Source organism: Pteropus alecto, unplaced genomic scaffold, assembly GCF_000325575.1.
Source record: "Pteropus alecto unplaced genomic scaffold, ASM32557v1 scaffold105, whole genome shotgun sequence".
Lineage (NCBI taxonomy): Eukaryota > Metazoa > Chordata > Mammalia > Chiroptera > Pteropodidae > Pteropus > Pteropus alecto.
This window is the reverse complement of record NW_006436294.1, coordinates 5455847-5477104: the sequence shown is the minus strand read 5'-3', so window position 1 is coordinate 5477104 and position 21258 is coordinate 5455847. Positions and strand designations below refer to the sequence as shown.

At 58.6% G+C, this 21258-nt stretch overlaps 1 protein-coding gene across 1 annotated transcript in view; it reads left to right on the top strand.

The window, feature by feature from the left end:
• Positions 1–21258, top strand: part of TRAPPC9 (trafficking protein particle complex 9) — a 329454-nt gene that overhangs the window by 228997 nt on the left and 79199 nt on the right. The gene's annotated exons all lie outside the window — the stretch shown is intronic.

Here is a 21258-nt window from a genome sequence, read left to right as displayed (position 1 = left end):
GCGGGCGAGGTGCAGGCACGGCCGGCCTGTGGCCGCGCTCCTCCGGTCAGCCTGCAGAGCAAGTTGGCTGGCCCCGTGGCCGTGGCCGAGCTGCCCAGAGGTGCACCTGATGCCACTTTGCCTTGCCAGGGCCTCTGACACTCACCTGTCTCTCCCCCTCCCTCTCTGCAGTATGCGGCGAGGGGCAGGGAGGGGCAGCCCCGTTCACGGAGCACACGTGTGCCAGGCACCAGACAGGCACGTCACGTCACATGACACACTGCGATGCAGGTGCTGTCATCCCCTCCGCGTGCCATCACTGAGGACTCCGAGACAGAGGCCTGTACCTAGGTCTGAGCAGTTACTGTGCCGTGGGCCCTGTCACCCCCCGAGGCCCCTGCATCCTGTAGGGCGTCTCATTATCGTCTCCTTTCCTTAAGAAGGGAAAGCGGCCTCTGCTGGAGCAGGTGAAGGGACGCTGTGGGCTGGGACAGTTGGAGGGAGCGAGCCGGACAGCCTCAGTGCCCCTCCCGGGCCGTGCCCCGCCGGTCGCCGCATGCCCGGGGTCTTGCAGTTAGACAGGCCTGCGTGCCCGCCTCTCCCAGGGCAGCGTCCAGTGCGTGCGGTTTCTATGGCAACGCCCTGCGCCTGGCCAGCAGCTCCCGTGGACAAAGGTGGTTGTGGCTGTTGGGGCTAATTGGAATTATAGTCGCTATTTTTAGCTCCTGTGAGGAAACTCATTTGACTTAGAAATGTTACAGGATAAACCGTGAACGTACCGACACACTCGCAGTGGAACGTGACTTTGCTGGCTCTCAGCGAAATCGCCTTGGCTGCCATTTCGTCTCAGGCTCAGCGGTTCACTCTGGGGGTGCCCTCAGTTCCCCCAGTTCACGTCTTCTGGCTCCTTTAGCTCCCAAAACCGCATCCATCGCTTCAGGGCTCGTTGGACGAGACGACGGTTCTTTGGCCACTGGGAATGATTCCGTGGTGACTTCCCGTGTCTGGTTCGGGGCCCTGCAGAGCTGGCATGAGGCAGGCGCTTTCCTTCCGGGGGAGGGAGGAGGAGCCCGCCCCGGGCTCCCCGCCACAGCACTGTGCAAGGCTCTAGTGTCTCGTCCCCAGCGCAGCTGTTTTGTCCCCTCTTGCTCACTGTTCCCAGGGAGAGCCCTCGGATAATCCCAACTGCTACACGCCTGGAAAATCGTACCGTCTTGGGTCCAGTTTAGTGTTTTCTACTTTGGCTTCCCATGATTCTGTCACTTGTTTAACTGCTTGACTTGGCAAGTTACTTAAACTCCCTGAGCCTGCTCTTCTGTGGTGAAAGGAAAAGTAACTTCCCAGGGTCCCGGCGCCGATCGGCTGGGCCAGCGAGCACGGACGCCCCCAGCTCTGTCTGATTCGGAGAGTTACACGGAGCAGGTCTTTAGCCACGAGAATGCAAAAGGAGCAGCCGTCCTGAGCCGGAGTCCAGAGACAGCTCAAGGTGCGGGGTAGAAAGAGAGCGGAGCACGCGAAGCAGAGTCTCAGCATCGAAGCCTGGCGTGGGGCTCGTGTCCTGCTCCTGACTCCTCAGCAAGGAGGACATCTGCTCTTTCTTAATGTGCCCTTCTCGGTGACCCGGCGAACGCGTTATTGCAGCGTGGCAGTTAGGTGGCGGGGGCGTCCCTGCCTGGTCGTGCTGCGTGGACGCAGTGGTGGCGGCGCGTGTCCCCCTGCCCCCTTGGTCCCGAGGGTCCCAAGCCTGAGTTTTCCTTCAGTCGCATTGCAGCTGAAATGACTGATTAACTGGGATTAATGCTCTAGGCTTTCCATCATCGTTCTGTGCCCCTCGTCTGTCCTGAGCATGACCGAGGCCTCGAGACCTTCGTTAAAGGGGGCGGGGTTCTGAAGACGGGTGATTTGGGGAGGTTCCGCTCAGTCATTTCCTCACCCGGAGATTCACAATGTACACCAGTGTCTTGGCTGCTCTGAGACGTCCCTTTAAGACAATGGTTGAATTTTTTTTTTTAACGTTTTATTAGAAATCTCAAACATACAGTAAAGGTAAAATAGTTTTACAATGAGTACTGATCTACTCTGCCACCTAGATCTATCATTACTATTTTTCTATACTTGCTTTATTACCTATTTGTTTATATATGTCCATCTTATCTATTAGTCCACGATGTTTTGTTCATGCATTTTAAAGTAAACTGCAAACATCAGCACATTTCCCTCCTAAGAAACGTGGGCTGCATATCATTAACTGGTTTAATACACACTGTGTGTGATTTCAGTCATTTTAAATATATTAAGACTGGCTTTATGGACTGCCGTACGGTCATCTTGTGTGAGTGGAGTTTATGTGCTTGGCAAGAATGTGCGTTCTGAAGCTGCTTACTGCAGTGTCCTCTGAATACCAGTTGGGTAGTGGATGATACTGTTCAGTTCGTTTATGTCATTTATGTCTTCACTGTTGTTGTTTTTTTATCTTTGGTCTCTTGGTGAGGACAGAGATGGGAAGTGCCACCCAGGGCCCCTTTGTTGGCTACCATGAGTGCCCCGCCTGCCCACTCTGCTTTTGTGGGTGCTTGAGATAGCCACAGCCTCAGCCCCTCCCCGGCTCCTTTGGCCTGGCCCCTCGGCCAGGGCGCAGACTCCATCGATGTGGCAGGAACGAGTCCACCCCTCGCCTGCAGGCTGTGAGGGTGCCGTTGGACCCCAACTCCCAAAGTTTTCTAGAGCTGTGAGGTTGGGAGGGGAGGGGGACGCTGCGCAGGTGGGCGGGTGTGCTCACAGCGCCTGGGTGTGGGGGCCTGGGTGCGGTGGGCCCCGCCCCCGTGCCATCCAGCCATGCTCCGTGGCGCTGCTGTGCTGACCACGGCCCCATGGCTCGTGTGAGTCGAGGGCTTTCCTCCAGCACCCGTGCACTGCAGCTGTGTCGTCTGATTCATTCACATTTTTGTTTTTCATTTTCCCCCCATTTCATCGTGATGTTTCATTTCCTTCCATCTGGCACTATGAGGTTTTCACAGTACGAAATGTAAAATGAAGACGACGAAGATGATCATACTGGTTGGGATAGAAAATGACAAAAGCTCCCAAAATGAACTTTAGTTTTGGCTTCTTCCCTGTTTCTCTGTCCAGTGATTCACGACACTATAGAGAGATGGCAGAGGAGAGGTGTTAAGAAAAACTTGACTCACAGAGCTGATCAGAAACGAGGGAGACTTCCGGTTCGTACCCGAGCGCCCTCTGCCCGTGCTGCAGCTGGTGGCAGATCCTCTACGGAGGTGCTTTGGGGGGATGCGAACTGAGGAGGCCGCGTGCCAACTGAGTGACCAGTCAGACTCCCAGACGGATTTCTCGGCTTTCAGATCCCTAAAGATGAAAGACAGCATAGGAGGTTTGCCTCTCTTTGCGTGTCTCGTGAGCACGCTTCCTCCACGTCCTCTTTTCTGAGCCACGTAGGCCAGGCTGGCGACTGTGTCGTGCCGGCGTCGTCACGTGCCGGGCAGAGAAGCGTCATCTGTTAGGCCCCGCAGCGCCGTGGCAGCAGGGACGACACATGGCCTTCACGTCGACACTTCCGCCCCCCACCCTGCCTCCCGAGCGTCCTCGCTCGCGGCCTCCATCTGCCGGGAGCCACTGCAGAGCTGCCCGGTTTGCATCCTCTCCCAGCCCGGAGCTGCTGCTGCTGCTGCTGCTGCGGCTGCTGCTGGACGGAGCTCGTCTCCACCGTGTGCACCGTGGTCCCATTTGCTTCAAGGCTGCGGTGCCCGTGCGCCGGTCCCCTGGGCGCTCAGCGCTCATCGCCTCTGCTTCTGTTCTGAAGCCGCCCACGGCTCTGTCCCCGCATCCTCCCAGGACTGGCGTTTCTTCTGTCCTCTGAGATAGCATCCGTCACCCCCACCGCAATAACATGTGTCCATTTTGGGAAATAGGGAAAAGTCGGAAGAAATGGTTTCTAGACTCACACTCATCCCAGCACCCTGCCTGCGCGGACCCACCCTTGTTGCCGTCAGTATCTGGTTTGCTTTATTTATACAAAAAAGGGCTCGTTGGGCGACCACTCCAAAGCCGGCCTTTTCCCCACAACCCAGCAGCAGCTTCCGTCGTGGTTCCCCGGGAACGCAGTGTTTCAGGGTTCCACACTGGGGTCAGAGCCCGGTCTTTACTGAAGCGGCCGCCCTTGGGGAGGCAGCATGGCGTCATCTGACCCCCGCCCCCCTTTCTCCCCGGCTCCAGCCCCTGCCACTTCGCTCATACTGCCGCCCCGCCGCAGGGCCCGCGAATGCCCGCGCGTGCCCCACGCTCAGGGCGTGTGCCTGTCCCCAGTCGTGGGCTCCAGAAGGAACTAGACACGACCTTTGCTACCTGTGATTCATAGGTGAGACAGTGACGGGGAGGGACAAGTCACACGTGCTGCTCGCGGACTTGGTGCCGGACACTGAGCGAAGCAGACATTTCCTTCACTAAATTCTTGTGAGAATGCCGTGCCATGGGCATTTTTTCTTATTTTGGGGACAAGGACCTTGAGGCCCAGAGGTTCCAGAGCCGGCCACCCCTCCAGCACACACGTGAAGCAGGCAGGCCCGCTGGGTCTCCCCGTTGTAGAGACAAACCCCAGAGCAGGTGGGAGTAAAGAAGTGTCCTCCCTCCTTCCCCTTCAGTGGCCACACCGCAGACCCTCCAGGCCCACCTGGTTGAGGATGGAGACGGGCGCTTCTGCTCAAGGCCACCGTTGTCTCTGACGGTGGCAAGTCCCTTTGCCATGCACACTCATAGCGTCACAGGACCCGTGGGAGGTGATGGACGTGTGAGGGGCTGAGATCCTGGTGGCGAGGCGACTTACTGGAGTCCCGGTTTCCCAGGCAACGCCTCCAGTTCTCTCTCCCACCTGCGTCGTGCCCAGAACTGTGGACGAGGCCTCATGTTCCTCTCACGACAGCTGGAGTATCAGGTGTCCACGTCCCCATCTCATGAGTGAAGAAGTCGGCCCCTCAGAATGCTTCACTGTCTGACCGGGCACTCGGCAGAGCGGGCTCTGACCGCAGTGTGCGGGACTCTGAGTCCTGTCTGCAGAGGTGGCCCTGTCTGCATCAACCCTGACCCAGGGCCCTTGGCGTGGTGTCCAGTGCATCTGCTCGCAGAAGCAGGCGGGGAGCCCTGTGCGGTGCTCAGGGAAGGGGCCTCGGCCGTTGTCCAGCCTGGAGCTCCTGAGTGGGACGAGAGTCGGCTCCCCGCGGCAGCAGAGAATGGAATGGGAAGGCTTAGCATTGTAGGAGCGGAGGCTCAGACGGGCTGACTGTTCAGGAGAAGATTCTGTCTACGCTGTGAGCACCGCTGCAGTGGCCCTGGGAGCCAACCAGCAGTCCGTGGTCTGAGAGGGACTGGGAGAGCCCCATTTAAAGAGCCGAGACTGAGCTTTCTCTGTGCAAATTGTCACCGAGGTGGTGGCCTGTTTCTCTCATTGTCACCGCTGACTGTAATGATGGGAGACCCAGGCAGCCTGTGCCAGCTCATACTGTGCTTATGGTCACGGCGATCGTGCCTGTCCTTCCGATGGGACTAGGCGGTCCTTCAAGTCGGGGATTCAGTCACATTCACCTGAGATGGCGTCCTGTACAGTGTCGGCACCCAGAACATGCTGAATGAACGAACGACGTAAAAGATTGACATGATTCAATCTTTTTGAAATTCCATTTCTCAAAAATGAATTTCGTAGCTTCTGATGTCGGTTTCTGAACTGTAGTTTCGGCTAAGGGCGGAGACGTATGGGCGGGATGTTATCACAGTCAGATAGCTTTCTACAAGCTGTCACCAGCGAGTGGCCACGTAGTATAGCAGACTATTTCTCTGCCTTAATCTTACAAAGCATTATTATTGCTTTTTGCAGGTGAGGAAATTAAGGCTCAGACAGGTTATGTCATTTACTTGGGCTCACGCAGCCAGGTGAGGCAGATCTGGAATTTATATGCTTGGTGTGTCAGGGCCAGTTTCTTAGGGGAAATTCATGCTAAAACAGAGGGGCACATAAAAAACCGATCGTGGGCCACAGTTAGACATCAGGCATGTATGGCTCGGTCCCCGAAACCTAGCGCAGGTAGAGCAGAAACCGAGGCGGCTCAGCTGAGGGCAGGGGTCCAGAAAACGGTGAGCGAGCGTGCGCAGAAGGGTCCGAGTTTGAGATACAGCATCCGTGGCCCCTGGAGAGGGGAGGCCTGGGAAGGTCACGCAGAAGCGTCCTGTGTGGCCGGGGGGCCGGTGGGGCTCAGGACTCTGGCTCAGTGCCGCACAGCCTCCTGCTTTGCCCTGGCCGCCATGCCTTCCTCCCATGGTGCAGTAGGTCGGCCGACGGGAGGTGAGAATCATTCACTGCAGCGGACGTGCTGCCTCGCGAGGCAAGCTGGGATGCAGGACCTTGGACTGCAGTTCACTTGTTCATGATGCGACACGGTTCATTTCTTAATAGGTCACGTTTCTTAGACGTTGGGAGAGATGTTGCTTGTGGAGGCCCCTGGTTTAGACAGGGCCAGAGCTGAGGCAGTGTCACATGGGGCAGTGTCCCCAGGGGAACTGTCCCATAGCAGGAGAAGGAAAACTGGGTCATAAGAAAGGTGATGCTGGGGAAAAGTGACAGAGTCCCCAGGCAGACAGGTAAAGGAGACGATGGCTCTCGGCCGGGGAAGACGGAAGCTTCCAGAAGCCATGGCCTGTGCACTTGGCCGTCTGTGACTGTGGACAAGCACATGGCATTCCGGGGAGAAGAGCTGGTTGTTCGCTGTGCTGGGCCGTGCCGGGCCGTGAATGACAGCAGAGCCGCACGTCGTGCCCAGCCGACACGGCAAGGAGGGTCGGCCGCACGCCTTTGCCATTCCAGGGTTCACATCGGCCAGCCTTGCCTGGTATGCGTGGCAGGGAAAGGGAAGAGACCGAACTATGCGATGGCCGTCACAGCTCCGATCCAGCATGGGTGTGCCACTCCGCACGGGCCCAGTGAGCGAAGCAAGCGCGTGGCCAAGCCTGACGTCTATGAGGGGAAGCGTGTCACCTCACCCCCAACAGCGGCTTTCCCACTCAAGGCCTGGCGGTACGGGGGTCCCTCTGCCTGGGTCTGCCACTGTGCCCTTAGCTGTGCGGTCAGTGTTCTCGAGCCCCAGCCCCTGCCCGGACCTGCCCCAGACGCCAGCGGCGCACTCCAGACCTCCGCAGCCTCCTTTCATTTTGAGCCACGTCGCTGCCCGTAGGTGCCCATCATGCCTGACAGATCCTCTGAGTTGGGGGACAGAACTGAAGGCCAGACCATCCGGAGTCGCATTTTCTCATTTGGACGTGGCAGAGCAGCTCCGGGTGGTTTCTGCTCTTTGTTTTCAGCAGTTTCTCGGACAGGCCATCGTCACCTGCTGTCGAGCAGCAAACTAGAGCCATATTTTAGGCCAGCACAGCCCTAGCTTCTCCCTGCTGCATCTGTGGTCCTCTCTCTCTGCCACGCTGGGCTCGTGATCTTCGGCGACTCCGTGATGAGCCACGGTGGCCAGAGCCCAGTCTCATCTAGGTAGAGGGCCGCGCTCGTCCCCTCGGCTGCCTGTGCCCAGACTGTCCGGGTGTCGTGTTGCAGATTGGACCACCCCGAGCCGATAGGGAAGCGGGGCTCGGCTCTGCTCGGTCTGCGCTGTGAGGGACGGGCCAGGCCCCCTTCCCCTGTGAGCGCCCCACCACCGAGCCTGGGTTTCAGGGGCCGCTGGCGGCTCGAGGCGCGTGCGAGGGCCCGTGGAAGACTGGACGTCTCCTTCCGATGATCCCACCAGTAAAACCTTGAGTGTGGAATCCGCCATTGTCACTCACCGCTGCAGTCCTCGGGGACATCACGCCTGCCTCCTAAGGTGGTGCTGAGGATCGGGGTGACACGGCCCCCATGCAGCAGGCCTGCGGGCCACAGCCATCAGCTTCTACTCGTGTCCTCATGCTCCGAGCAGAAGGCTGAGCCCCACGTGCCGAGGTGACATCCCGGGGATGGGAACTGCTGAGGGGGCTGGGTCTCCTCCAAGCCCCGCCCTCGGAGGAGGGAGGGAGAGGCCCTGACAGAGTAGGAGCTGGCGCCCGAGGGCTGATTCCAGCAGGCGGCTTTCCTTGCCCGTGCCTCAGTTTCCCCATCGGGGGGGGCACTGCTGGGTCGCACGAGGTGTCACGCATGGCTGCCATCTGTGGGGGGCACTGCTGGGTCGCGACCAGTGCACGAGGTGTCACGCATGGCTGCCGCATGGCGAGTGCGCGTGCTGTCACCTTCGTCACCCCGCCCTGTCTGGGCTCTGAGGGACCAGCGGGCGCTGTGGCTGGCGGGACGTGAGACCTCAGCCTGAGTCCCCCGCGTCGTGGGGCCAGAGCTGGGGGTGTCTGACAGGTCTGGAAGGGTCGAAGGCGTCTTTACTATTCTTCTCGTCACTGTTACCTTTTTGTCCTTTTAGTGTCTGGGCTGGAAAAAGAGATATAAATAGCACTCGTCTGCTGCCTCGAAGGTCTGCGAGTGCGCGCTGTCTCGAATGCAAAGCAGAAGCTCCTTTCCGAAGCTTTGATCTAGTCATTAACTCCCTTGTTTTCCAGCGTGACGCGCGCCAGCCGCCACCCACCCTGTGCTGGGGGAGGCCGCAGGGAGCAGCCCGCGAGGGTGCAGCGAGGTGTCCTCCGCTCCTGCTGGCGCTGTGTGTCAGCTGCAGGCCGGCTGCGGCCCCCGGCCCCGCCACACAGGCCGTCCCTCCGGGCGTCAGGAGAGGGCAGATGCCTGCTACAGCGGCGGGCGCCGGGCCCAGCGGGTATCAGCCCCTCGCCCCCCTCACCTGCGGCATCCAGGTGATCCCGGAAACAAGGGAGACGAAGTCCTGCTGGTCGGACACCGGTTCGCTGCCGTCTCCCACACTGAGTGTTTTCTTTGTATCACGTGACAAAGGTTTGGAGGGACAGCAGAATCACTCACAGCGTTAGCCGTTTACTTCCGTGTCTCCCAGGGCCGGAGACCCCCTCACCTACAGGCCCCATCACCCTATTTTACAGATGAGCACCCCGTCTTTTGTGCCCGAGAGGAGTTTGAAATGTGTGGTGCAGAGAGGGCAGGGCTGGAGATGGGGCTGGACAGACCTGGTGTCTGGGGGTCCCCCGGGGCGCCTCCTTGGCTCTTGAAACTCACGGCCAGCCCCGCCCAGCCTTGCTTGGGTCACGGTTCCGGGCAGGGGCCCCTCAGACCCCGTCCCTTCCACAGTGGCATGTCAGGCCATGGGTGCATGCAGAACAGGTGCAGGATTCTCGGGGGTCCCTGCACAGCGGGAAAGGGAAGCAGGCAGCTGAGGACTCTAAGGGGCAGAGGCAAAGCCGGGAGCTGAGCGGCCACTGGAGGCACAGAGAGGACTGAGCTGTGTCTTTTTGCAGATCTGAGGCCAGCTCTGTGTTTGAGAGAGGTCATGTCATGCAGTCGTGCAGAGGCACCTGTGTTAACTAACATTGCCCAGACTTTGTTTTCTTGTGGTGACTCTGAGTCTTAAGTATATTCATTTACGCATCACCGTCTAAAATGTGACAGACACAGTTCCTATCTGTGTGATTTCTGTCAGAGGAAGCAACAAAAAATGTACGTTATACCTAAAGTTTACAGGATCGTTTAGAAATCATTTTATTTTTAAAGAGAAGCACTTTAAATCGTAAACAAATAGAAGTGATGATAATTCTCGATTTCATTAAGTACTTGCTGCTCACAAATTTACACAAAACGGGGTTGCCACGGGGTGTTTACAACAGCGCCAGCTCCTCCCCAGCCAACTCCCAGCAGCCGCCTTCAATGCTCCTACTTACAAGGCTCTGAGCTGGGGACTGTGGGACACACACACAGCACGGTGCGGAGCAGACCTCCCCGCGAGGAGCCAGTGTCCTAAGCTGCATGTGTTTCAGTGTCCAGTGGGACGTGTTCCAACTCGCGGGGACACCCAGGAACCGTACCTGTGAGGCCCGTCCACACTGTGGGCATGCGACAGCAGTTCGTTCCCGTTTGTTGCTGACTGGCGGTTCACCGTGAGGACATAGTGACGTTTGTTCGCCCGCCCACCTGTCAGTGGACCTTTGGGTCGTTCCTGCTTCCTGGCTGCTCCGGGTGAGGCCGCTGGCACCGTTCACGAGGCGGTCCGTGTGGACTCTCTCGTTTCTCTTGGCGAATGCCCGGCTGGGACTGCTGGCACGTACGGTAGCTCCGTGTGACTGTCCGAGAAACCACCCAGCTGTTTCCAGTGGCCGTGCCCCCTCACGTCCGTCAGCGCTGCCCGAGAGTCCCCGCTCCTCCACGGCACTGCCACGCTTGCGTGGCCGGGCTTTCCCCCGTGCCGGCCTCGGCGACATCGTGGTTTTGGCCTGCACTCCCTCGGCAACCGCTGGTGCTGACCGCGTCTCAGGCCTGTGCCGCCCGTTCACGTGCCTTCTCCTGTGAAGTCCCCGTAAAGCTTCCGGCCGCTGTTCGTCGCGTCATTGGCCGTGGAGTTTGGGGACTTCTTAACGTCGTCTGGGTCCTGTCTGACCTGAGCGTTGCGAAGACCTTCTCTGTCGCTTGCCTTTGAAGATCCCAGGTTTTAATGTGATGGATCCAGTTCATCAGTTTGATGAATCCAGTTCATCGTGTTTTCTTCTGTGACTTGTCCTCATGGTCACTCAGCTGCCCCTCGTCTCCATCCCGCTGAACTATCCAATGAGGTTTTAAAATTTTTTGTGTGTTTTTAAGCTATAAAATTTCCATTTGCCACTTTAAAAAACTACTTTCTGTTTCTCTGTTGTCTATTCCTGTATTTTTTTTGTTCCTCTCCCATTATTTGAATCGCAGGGAGCCCGGTTATAACAACCGTCTTGAAGACTTTGGTGTTTCCCGCATTCGGACCATTTTCGTGTCGTCGTTGGTTCTTGAAGTTTGGTCACATTTTCCAGTGGGTTATTTTTATTTTTATTTTTTTGCATCCTTGCTATTTTACATTGTATTCGAGTGTTGTGAACGTTTTGTCTTGTCGACTCTGACTCTCGCTCATTTTTCGTTAGCCTCTGGAGAACCCTGATGGTTGGTTTTGGCAGACAGCCTGTCCGGTCAGGCTCCGATCATAAATTCCGCCTCCTTCCTTGGGTGGAAGTCAACACGTGCGTCCTGCAGCTCAGGCGCCCAAGCCTCTGCCCGTGGCCCTCAGTCCGTCCAGTTGTGACCTGGTGAATTGTTACCACTGACCCTGATGGTAGCATCTGTCTGTTTCTGGGATGCAGATGGTTCCCTTTGTGGCCATTTTCAGGCCACCAACATGACATCACTGAATACAGCACTGGGAAGGGATGCCATCAGCTGACTCTCGGGAGCGGGCGGGAGCTGGCCCTGGCACTCCCTGGTTCTGTCCCACCCTGTGCCACTCGGAGTCAGGCGGCGAGACTCGCACATGGGGGCAGATCCCAGTCCAGTTCTCCAGGTCTTTGCTGCGCTGCCGAGTGTGCGGGGGGCGTGTGGGGGGTGGGGGTCCCACAGATGAGGCCTAGAGGTGCGTGGGCCCAGGCAGTGGGGAGTCTTGGGTGCCTTCCTAGGGAGCTTGTGTTCTGTGTCCTCTGGGTTCCCTTCTGCGCCCTGTGGCTGGGTCCTGTGCCAGGGTGTATGTCGTAGGTAGTGGGAACCAGTGCCAGTTGCCACCAACGTTCGAATGTGTGCTTGGTGCTCAGCACGTGCTGTTTTCAACCTCATTTCATGAAGCAAGAAAATGCTTCAGGAGGTCAAATGATTGACCCAGGATGACACAGACATGGAGGCAGACAGAGCTGGGAAGCAAATCCACGTCTCCTCGTGTCCGCAGCCCTGAGAGGGCCTTCTGTCACCCCACCCTGGGCTCCGAGGGCTGGGCCCAGAGGACCGTGGAGACCCCTCCCTGAGCTTCGCACAAACCTTTCACTTGTTTGTAAGGGGAATCCGAGTATTTCCTATTCCTGTTTGCTTTTCTCATTTAATTTAGGAAATATAAGGTTTAATTCAGAAACGATGGAATGTGTAATTAGGTGTAATAGCACTTTTTTACTAATGGCAACTGATTTAGTACTATCGAGGCACTTTGTTAACAAACTGGGGCATTTCACTGCCTTAAAACCAATCAGCTCTGTACCGAGCGGCTCCCTCTGGGAGGATAAGGCCTCAGCCACACAAAAGCCTTCTGGGTGCCTCGTAGGTCAACCAGATATTTTCTTCAGCACCTACGACATGCCGGGCAATGTTCCAGGTGCTAGGAAGGTGAAGACAGATGGGTTGTGCCCTGCCTGTCAGAGAACCCTCTGACCAGCGGGGAGAAGTATGTGTGCAATGCTAATCTTTTCGCCACATGTTTTATCAGAGAAACTACTAGAAACACAGAGGCATGAGAAAGAGAGCTTAGCCCGGTGAGGTGGGGCCAAAGCTTGGGGCCAGGCGAGCAGAGCGCTGAATGACCATCGCGCCCTCGCTGAACAAGGTGGGGGGCGGGGGGTTGACTGTGACCCCCAGCGATGCTGGCAGTGGGAGGCTCTGGCCGAGGCGGGGTCCCGGAGGCTCGTGCAGTTGGGCGGTGCTGGACGGTGCGCAGAAACCCGCTCCGAGCCATTTCAGTGGCGTCGCGTGTGGAGACAGGTCTATGGCTGCTGTCTCGGTGACAGTGCAGTTATGTCAGGAGCTTCCTCAGAAGAGCTGATCTGTCAGATGAGCACTCAGGTGTCTCTGGGGTGAAGGCCAAGGCCCTGACGTGCGGAAGAACCCCACTTCTCGCCATCCCTCCCACCCGAGTTCAGGTTTCTGGGATTTTCCCGGGGTTGCTGCCCTGCCCCCACTCGCCAGTGCCCTGCCTCGGGCCCGGGCCCTCCAGCCCATCTCCACTGGTCGGCACCATGGCCAGCCCGGTCCTCCAGACCCTAAATCAACCCTCTCATGGTGCCATACCCTCCTGCTTCAACTTCCCGTGGCTAAGAGCCGTGCTCCCTTAAGGCCTCCGGGCCCCACGCCAGCCTCCCGTGTGCAGACTGGCCAGCTCGTAGCTCAAGGCGCAGGCCGAGGGCACTGCAGGCACGCGGCCTCGGCTCCGGCCTCAGTGCACGCTGGCCTGGGGCCGCTCTGCCGCCTTCTCCTTCCTCCTCGCCCAGCATCCCGCTGGCTCCTGCTCCTGGGGTCTCGGCGTCTGCATTTCTCACTAGAGTAGGAGTTCCCTTGGGAGCCTCGATTTCCCCATCTGTAGAACAGGAACCACCCTGCCTGCCCTCGGGGTTCTCATGGGGATTGGTGCCCAGCACGGAGGCCACCGTTTCTGTGAACTGGGTGGGAGGAGCTTAGAGTAGTGCCCAGCCCAGAGGAAGTCCTCGTGCGTGTTCCAGATTCTCATTTAAAAACCTTACTGCCTCCTTGGCGCTCACGCCTCTTTGAAAGGATTTTGGCCTTCTGGAAATGTATTCTAAGTTTTATTTTCTAAAGGAATCCCTTTTAGTGCTGTGTCCTATGAATTGTTTTTGTTGACGGTGGTATTTGTTGACGGTTATGCAGATGTTATTTTACACACAGATGACAATCCTGAGAAGTCCATACCTTGGGAATTTCATTTTCTCAATGGTGATTTTGGTTTGGATTTGGGCCACTGCACCAGCTTGCAAACTGGTCTCGTCCGGTCTCTTCCCCTCCTCCCTTCCACCGGGCTGCCTCAGGGGTCTTCCATAGGCTTGGAGAGGGCTGCTGCCTGCCTTCTGCGAAACCTCCTTGGGCCCCTTCGTCTACAGAAAGTTCTAGAAGCTCTAGTAAGAAACCACTTAGCAGGGCACTGAGGTCCTTTGGCGTCTGCACCTGTTTTTCTCGCGCGTTGTCACTGTTCTGTTCTCAAGGCAAGGAGGCACGCCTGGTGCCGGGCCGGCTTGCCCACAGTGTGCTGGTTCCTGGGCGGAGGTGAGGAGGGCAGGGAGGGGACAGCAGGGGCCGGAGCTGAGTGAGAATGACGTCGCCATCTGGGCAGCCGCTGCAGGAGGAGGCAGGAGGCCTGACCTGGGGCACGGACAGGCCGGGAACTGCCTGGGACCTGCCAGACCCGGAGGGCAAAGGGGAAAGAGGACTCGCGGGCCACGCAGTGGGTGGCAGGGTGGTGAAGGGAGAGGCCGCGGGCCCCGAGGGGAGAGGGTATTTGAGGTGCCAGTGGGAAGATGTAGCTACAGTAGTAACAGCCAAAAGGGAACCAGGCTTTCTGAAAGGTTTTTTACTGAGAGTACCTTGTCCTAAGTCATCCACAGGTCACCTTTTCTTAGGTAGGTAGTATGCTCATGTTCCAGGTGACAGACGAGGGTCACAGTGTTTAGGATATGCTCCCGGGGTCACAGTGTGAGCTTCAAGTGGAACACGGTCTTCTGGAGAGAGGACGTCCGGCAGAGGTGACTCAGGCACAGTCGGGCTCTGCCCTGGGGACGGGTTGGCGGCTGCCAGGCCTGCATGACCTTTTCTGGGCTCCACGGTGACGTGAGGAGGCCTTGTTCCCTGGAAACAGGGCCACGTCGCCCCCTCAGCGCGGCCCGCTCCTGTGCCCTGAAGGCCACACACGGCTCGGTGTCCGGCCCCCCTCCTCGGCGAAGCGGACAAGCATAGCGATGGCGCTGTGGCCCGGTGGTCGTGGGGTGGACGAGGCCGTGAGGACCTGGCCGTGAGGAAGTCCCGGCTGGGGGCCACCCCCGCGCCCCTCCGAGGCCCTCCCCTCACTGGCTGCAGACCCTACCTCCAGATTTGGGGGAGGCGCACCCTCCCGTGGACGGTCGGGGCAGTGCACCCTGATGTAGGGGGCAAGGTTCTGGGGGGTCAGCTCCGCCGAAGGGACGTGTTTATGCACGGGGCTTTTTGCCGTAGAGGGCAGTGGAAGCACTGCTGACCTTCGGCACGTCTGCGTCTTTCCTCGGCCTCGGAAACTGGGGGTGCAGGGAGCCCTCACGCTGCATCCGGGGTGCCTCGCTCGCCGGATCCATCCGCAGCAGTTCCCCAGGGGCTTTTGCGGGGGCTTTAACCCTGTGGGCTCTTCTCTCTCGTCCTCACTCAGGGTCTGCGGTCAGACCAGTGAGAACCCTGGCTCGGCCAAGCCTGCCCCCCGCCCCCCACGCCGTGTGATCCTGTGTGATACCCGCAGAAGGGCCGTGTTCTCAGTTTGGAGTCTTGGCCCCGGGCCCCCGCTTTGGCTTCTGGCCAGTGTCCCGGGGGGTCACGGGGCCTGCAGGGAGAAGCTGGTGCCTGACCTGCGGACGCCCCGTTGGCCGCCGCAGCCTCCGCCCACGCCAGGCTCTGCAGGGGGGCCCCATCCTCGTGGCCACGTCATTGCCTGTGCCTCGGTTTCCTCATCTGCTTTGTGACGACAGTGAAACCCACTTCAGGATGACGTGATCGTCGCTAACGCTCAGTAATGTCCCCTCGAGTCTACTTCCGTTTCCTCCTTCGGTCCCTCCATCTTTGTGCTCATGTGGGGTCTCTGCTCTCAAGTCCAGTTCTCCGCCGTCCTCCCGAGTGGCCCCGCCGGCCCCGCTGCGCCACCGTCTCCTGGGTAGCACTCGTGCATAGTGAGGCCACGAGAGCCTCCGCTGTCTGGCCCCTACTGGGGCTTTGTCCCTTCCCAGTCCCCTGTCCAGTCAGAGTGACATCCAGGGCGCCGGCTAACTGTCACGCTCCACCGCCTTTGGCTCCTGTTCCCAGGGTGACCCCCTTCACCTCTGCCCTCTGACTGCCAGCCCCTCCCCATCTGGCAGTCTCAGCTCTGCCAGCGTGCCTTCGCAACGTCCCTGAGGTTTCCGAGGCAGCACCTGGGCGTCCTCACGTCATGGCGTGAGCCCCGGGCCTGCAGCGTGACAGCTGCTCTCAGAGTCCCGTCACGCTCGCCTCAGGTGGCTTGTCCCAGGTCCCCACCCCTCGGTCTGGCCCGTGTGAACCATGGTGTGACTGACATGTCCCCTCACACCCTGGTTGGCAGATCGCAGGGTGGCTGAGAGTTGCAGAGCCTCAGGAGGCTCTTCCTGCAACTGTTGTGGGAGATTCAGACTTGCCCAGTGTTGTGGCTGCGGCCGCTGAGTGGGGGGCTGTGCTGCCCACACCTCAGATGCAGGCTGCCCGTTGCAGAGCCTCAGGAGGCTCTTCCTGCAACTGTCGTGGGAGATTCAGACTTGCCCAGTGTCGTGGCTGCGGCCGCTGGGTGGGGGTCTGCGCTGCGGTGCCCATACCTCAGATGCAGGCTGCGCAGCCATGTGGGTGATGGGCGTGCAGCGGGCCCTGTGGCTGTGACGTTGCTGCTGAAGGTCCCCCTCCTCGAATCCAGCGAGTGACTCTGGCAGAGCTCAGAAGGAGCTGGGAAGAGCCTTTGGCAAAGAGCCTTCGAGGTTTGGTTAGCCGGCCGGTTTTCCACGGAAGGAGATCCTGACGCCATCACATCCGCCCCCGCAGAGGCCACGGTTCGTCGGCCGAGCCCCTCCACGCAGCGCTTTCCAGCCTTCCCCACCCCGAGCATGGCCCTTTGGGGGAGGGAAGGAGCCTCTCAGGCTCTCTCGATCACGGCAGAAAAACTCAAAACAGCTGGTGCTCTAGGACAGTCAGACGCAGGAGGGTGCCACCACTCAGGACGCACCCGCCCGGGCCAGGCCCCAGGCCCCCGGTGTGCACGTGAAGGCCTGAGGGACGCACTCCCTCCTTGCTGGGCCAGCGCGGAGGCTCAGAGATGGGGTGGCTTGCCCTGAGGCACAGCCAAGTAGAGGCGGCCCCCGGCAGAACTAGACCTTTGAGACCTAATAGGCAGGCAGAAGCCAGTAACGAATCTTGCCCGCATGGGGCCGAGGATGCAGCGAGAGGCCAGGGGCTCGCCTGGGAGTCTCGGTAAAATGTTTAAGAGCACAGGACAGTGAGTGAAAAGAATAAATATCTGGCATTTATCTCCATTTTATACTTCACAAAATGTCTTCGTAAATGCTATCTCCCTTGATCTTTATTACGATAACTGCCTTTAATAGCTATAATTTTTTATAATAGCTTTATTGAGATGTGATTCACATATCATACAATTTGCCCATCTGAAGCACACAATTCAGTGATTTTTTTAGTACGTTCACGGCATCGTGCAGCCATCACCACGATCCATCTTAGACCATTTTCCTTACCCCGAAAGTAAGAGCTGTCATTTTTTGAGCTCCAGTTATGTGCCAGTGGTCCACTTTACTTCTCCACGACCCCGACTGACTCTGCAGTGTGGGACATCTACTTTGCAGATGAAGCCGAGGCCCGGGGACACCCAGGCCACTTGCCTCTGGCCATAGAGGTCCTGAGTGACAAAGGACAGATCCAGGTCCAGGTCTGTAGCTTCAGAGGACTGTGCTCCTCTGTCCACCATTCTCCATCCCAGACGGGGTCCCCACAGCTAGATGTCAGACCGCCCATTCCACATCTGGTCAGGAGCCCACTTGCAACCCCGCCCTGGCCCGCTGTGCTGCGGAGCCCGCGGGCAGAAGGCACTGGGCCCAAGCTTCCTGCTGCCTTTGCTGGGCCGATGGCCACACGGATCCAGCAGGCTGGCCGGCCCTTTTAGGGTGCAGTCTCTTCCCAGGGGAGGCCTAGTGGAGAGAAATGAGCAAAAAGTGACCCGAGCAGCAGGAGTCCAGCCCTCGCTGTGCTCCCTACGGTTTCGGGGTGTGGGCGGGGTACGCGCACTGGCAACTGATGATTAAGAGTAAATCTCGTTTTATTAAGCACCATTTTCTGTGCCGAGGAAAGAATTTCAGGCCCTGAAGTGAACGTTCGTCTACAGACGTGCGAGGTGAGGCTCTGCTTCCACGGAGACGCTGGCTGCGGTCGAGGGGCCGTCCCTGGCGTCCTGACACTCGGGGTGGCTGCTCCAGCTCAGTACCCCCACCTCTGGCCCTTAGAAACGGCGCTTTGTTTCATTTTTCTCTAATGCAGAGAAAATAGGTATAAACTTTACATGCGCAGCGCCAGCGTTGAAGGGGGCATCTCGGGCTGCGTGTGCGAGACCCTTCTCTCAACTCACATCCTCTTACAGCTGTCGGGGGCAGAGCCCTGTGCTCCCAGGTATGATGGCTGAGCCCACCCTCGGGACACGGGCACGGACACTGGTGGCTGTGGGGTGGGGGTGGTGAGCACCCCGGCAGGCCTGGCAGGGAGGGCGGGTAGGAGGTGAGACTCCCCGTGGAGGCCATGTCTGGTGGGGTCTGACAGCGTGGGGAGTGGCCCCCTGGAGGAGGGGGTGAAGGGTGGGGAGTGGCGGGCCAGCGTCCGAGCCGAGGGCCCCGGGAGCGCGGGCCCCGTGCAGAGAGGGCAGGGCCAGCGTCGAGGCTGGCTCCCGACTGGCACCTGGAGGCCGCGGTGCGTTATTTGCACTCTGTTTGCCCATCTGTGAAACGCAGGTGGTGACACAGGCTCCCCCTGAGTGTGAACTGAGAGTGTTCAGGCCAGATGGTCATCTTCTGAGAAGCTGCTTCATCAGCAAGAAGCCGCTGTCCCCTGACAGCCACTCTGGTCCCTGCCCTTGGCTTTCGTTCAACTCACGGAATCAAAACCGAAGGTGCAGGTGGGCCCCACACAACCTCCAACGTCCAGATGAGCTGGATGCCTCAGAAACATAGACTTTTACAACGGAAAGAGAGCCACGCACCCCCGACGCTGGTGTCTCCTGAGCTGCTCCCCACGAAGGGACCACATTCTGTGCACGGAGCAGACGAGAGGCCGGGGGACTGGACACAGACCCCCAGGCCCTGCCTTGTGCATCAGCTGCACAGACCCCTCACCCAGCTCTCCGTCCCTGTAGCTGCTCAGGGCGAGCACCTGCCGGGTGTGCGCCTGGAGCTCCCGTGAACGGGGACACCTCTCTCGTCACCGCACACTGCAGGTGTCCAGGCCTGGCCAGGAAGCCTGCGCCTCCCGCCTGCCGTCTCTGTGGCCTTGGGCAGGTTACTTTACTTTCTGCGGCCTGTGCACAGCCCCTCTCTCAGCAGCTGTGACGACGGAGAGGGTGGTGGCCGGGAGCTCGCCCCGGGCGGCCCGTGCTGGGCGCCGCTGCCCTGGTGTTTGCGATCGCTGACGATGCTCAGCTGGGACAGCGCCGTGCTCGGACTTTTAGAATGTGCTGCGTCTTTCCAGTTAAAGATGATAATAAGAAAGGATTTTTTCCCCCGTAATCGATCTGTGAGGCTTAAGGAGAAAATGCTCTTCTCTTTGGGTGTGATCCAGATGCCCGTGTTCACACCATGTTCTTGTCTGCCACACGCCCCTCTCGTTCAGAGTGTGTGACTCGGGAGGCCGGCTGCTTCGTTTCACTCGGGTCGTACGTCCTTACAAAGCAGAGAATAGGCAGGTCTTCTGCGGTCGGATACCCGCCTCTCTGATGCCCACGCAGATTCAGAGCACCAGCCTCCGGGCCGTCAGTTTTCGCCCAGAGAAAGCGCGGTGTGACTATGTGGCTGGCCCTCCTAAAGCCGAGTCCTCGGTTTGTGCTCAGCTGTCATCATCATGATTCCCCCGGCGAGGTTATCAGCTGTTCAAAGACTGAATCAGATGATACGGTATTTTAAAAACCAGTGCTTTTTTAGAGACTCCAAAAATCACAGCACCTTTTTTTAGTGCCAACTCTTGACTATTATTGTCACATTTGGCCATAAAATTAAACATGAAAATTGGCATTCAATAGCGGTATTAATTTTATTTAACTCTGACTCATCAGAGATGAGCAGAGTGGGACGGTGGCGGGGACCGTCCGGGCGGAGGGCCGGGGCGGGGCGCACACCGAGGATGTGGGTTTAGATCAGAGCCGCGTTGGAAACCTGAGCCTCGGCTCTCCCTGGACACCCACGGTGACTTCCTCGGCTTCTCCCAGCCTCTCCGTCCGTGATGTGGGGTCACTCGCCGTGACAGCGGCCACCGTTTACGCAGGCCTCTTTGTGTTCTGGGCCCTGTGCTCGCCGTTTCGTATCCAGCATCTTATGGAATCGGCACAAAATTGTACAAGTGGGGTTTATTAGCCCCAGAGGTGAAGAAGCTGGGCTGCAGTGTTTAGCGCCCTGCGGGGACTTTCGGACTGTGGGGGACACCTCCCCTCCAGGAAGAAAGGTGCTGTCAGGGCTCATGTGATTGGACAGGCCTAGGGCACAACGGACATCTGATCACGTGTTCAATGACATCTGTGGACATCGTGTCTCTGGAGACGTGTCTGGGGCCTGGGTCTCTCCTCCATCTGGGGTTCAAGTCTCATCCCTACAGCTGTCTGGAGGGACCCTCTCAAGGCGCCAGCCACATTTGCGTACGTCGTCACCCTCATTTACAGAGTGGCCGGCGACCCAGCGGCACGCTTCCCATTTTACACAGGAAGCTGGGCTGCTGAGAAGTCCAGTGTGTGGCACATACACAGGTGACAAAGAAAGCCCTCCTCAGTGGGGCCACCAGCCTTGCTCTGGAGACCGCTCCCTGGCTCAGAGGCTGGGGCGGCAGCGAGGGGGAAGAGGTGTGCGTCAGGGTGCCAGGGAAGGCCCGTAACTCAGCCAGGGCTGCTGCAGTGCGACAGGCATGATTCTGGGCCTGCGAGACTGTGGTCAACAAGACCCAGAGATCTTGACCTCAGGGAGCTCAGTCTAGTAGAACTGATAGGCAGTTAAGTCCAGAAATAAATATTTCCAGCTCGTGACAAATGCTAGGACAGAAATAAGTCGAATGCTGCAGTGGAGAACGAGGCGAGGGGGGATGGAGAGAAAGCCGCCAGGGATGGGGGGGACCGGGAGGACCTTTCTTAAGCTCGAACCTAAAGAACAAAGGCTCCAGCTGTGCCAAGGGTCAGGAGAAAATGCTCCCTGCCTAGAGAGCAGTGAGCAAACAGGCTAAGGCAGGAAGCGCCTACTGTGTTCCAGAAGCTGCCAGAAGGTCGAGAGGGCTGGGTCCAGCCAGCAAGGCCGGGAGCGCTTGCAGAAAACGTGATGCTCGAGCAGAAACCTGAGGGTGGGCAGTGGCTCAGGAGGAAAGGGGGTTGGGCGCAGGGGGCTGGAAGTGGGCAGGTGGGCGCCGTGCCGCCGCTGGCACCTGGTGCGTGTGAGCAAGCGCGTCTGGCCAGGATGAAGAGCGAGGGGATGGGCAGGCCTCTGATGATGAGGCTGCTGTTCCCAGGGGGTTCTCGGGGTCCCCATGGTTAAATAATTGCTAGTCTGTGATTTTCCACATGGGGTCTTGTCCGCCTTGTCCTGTTCCAGAATTTAAATTTTCTTCTGGGGCACCTGAGCCTTCTCCGAGGCCAG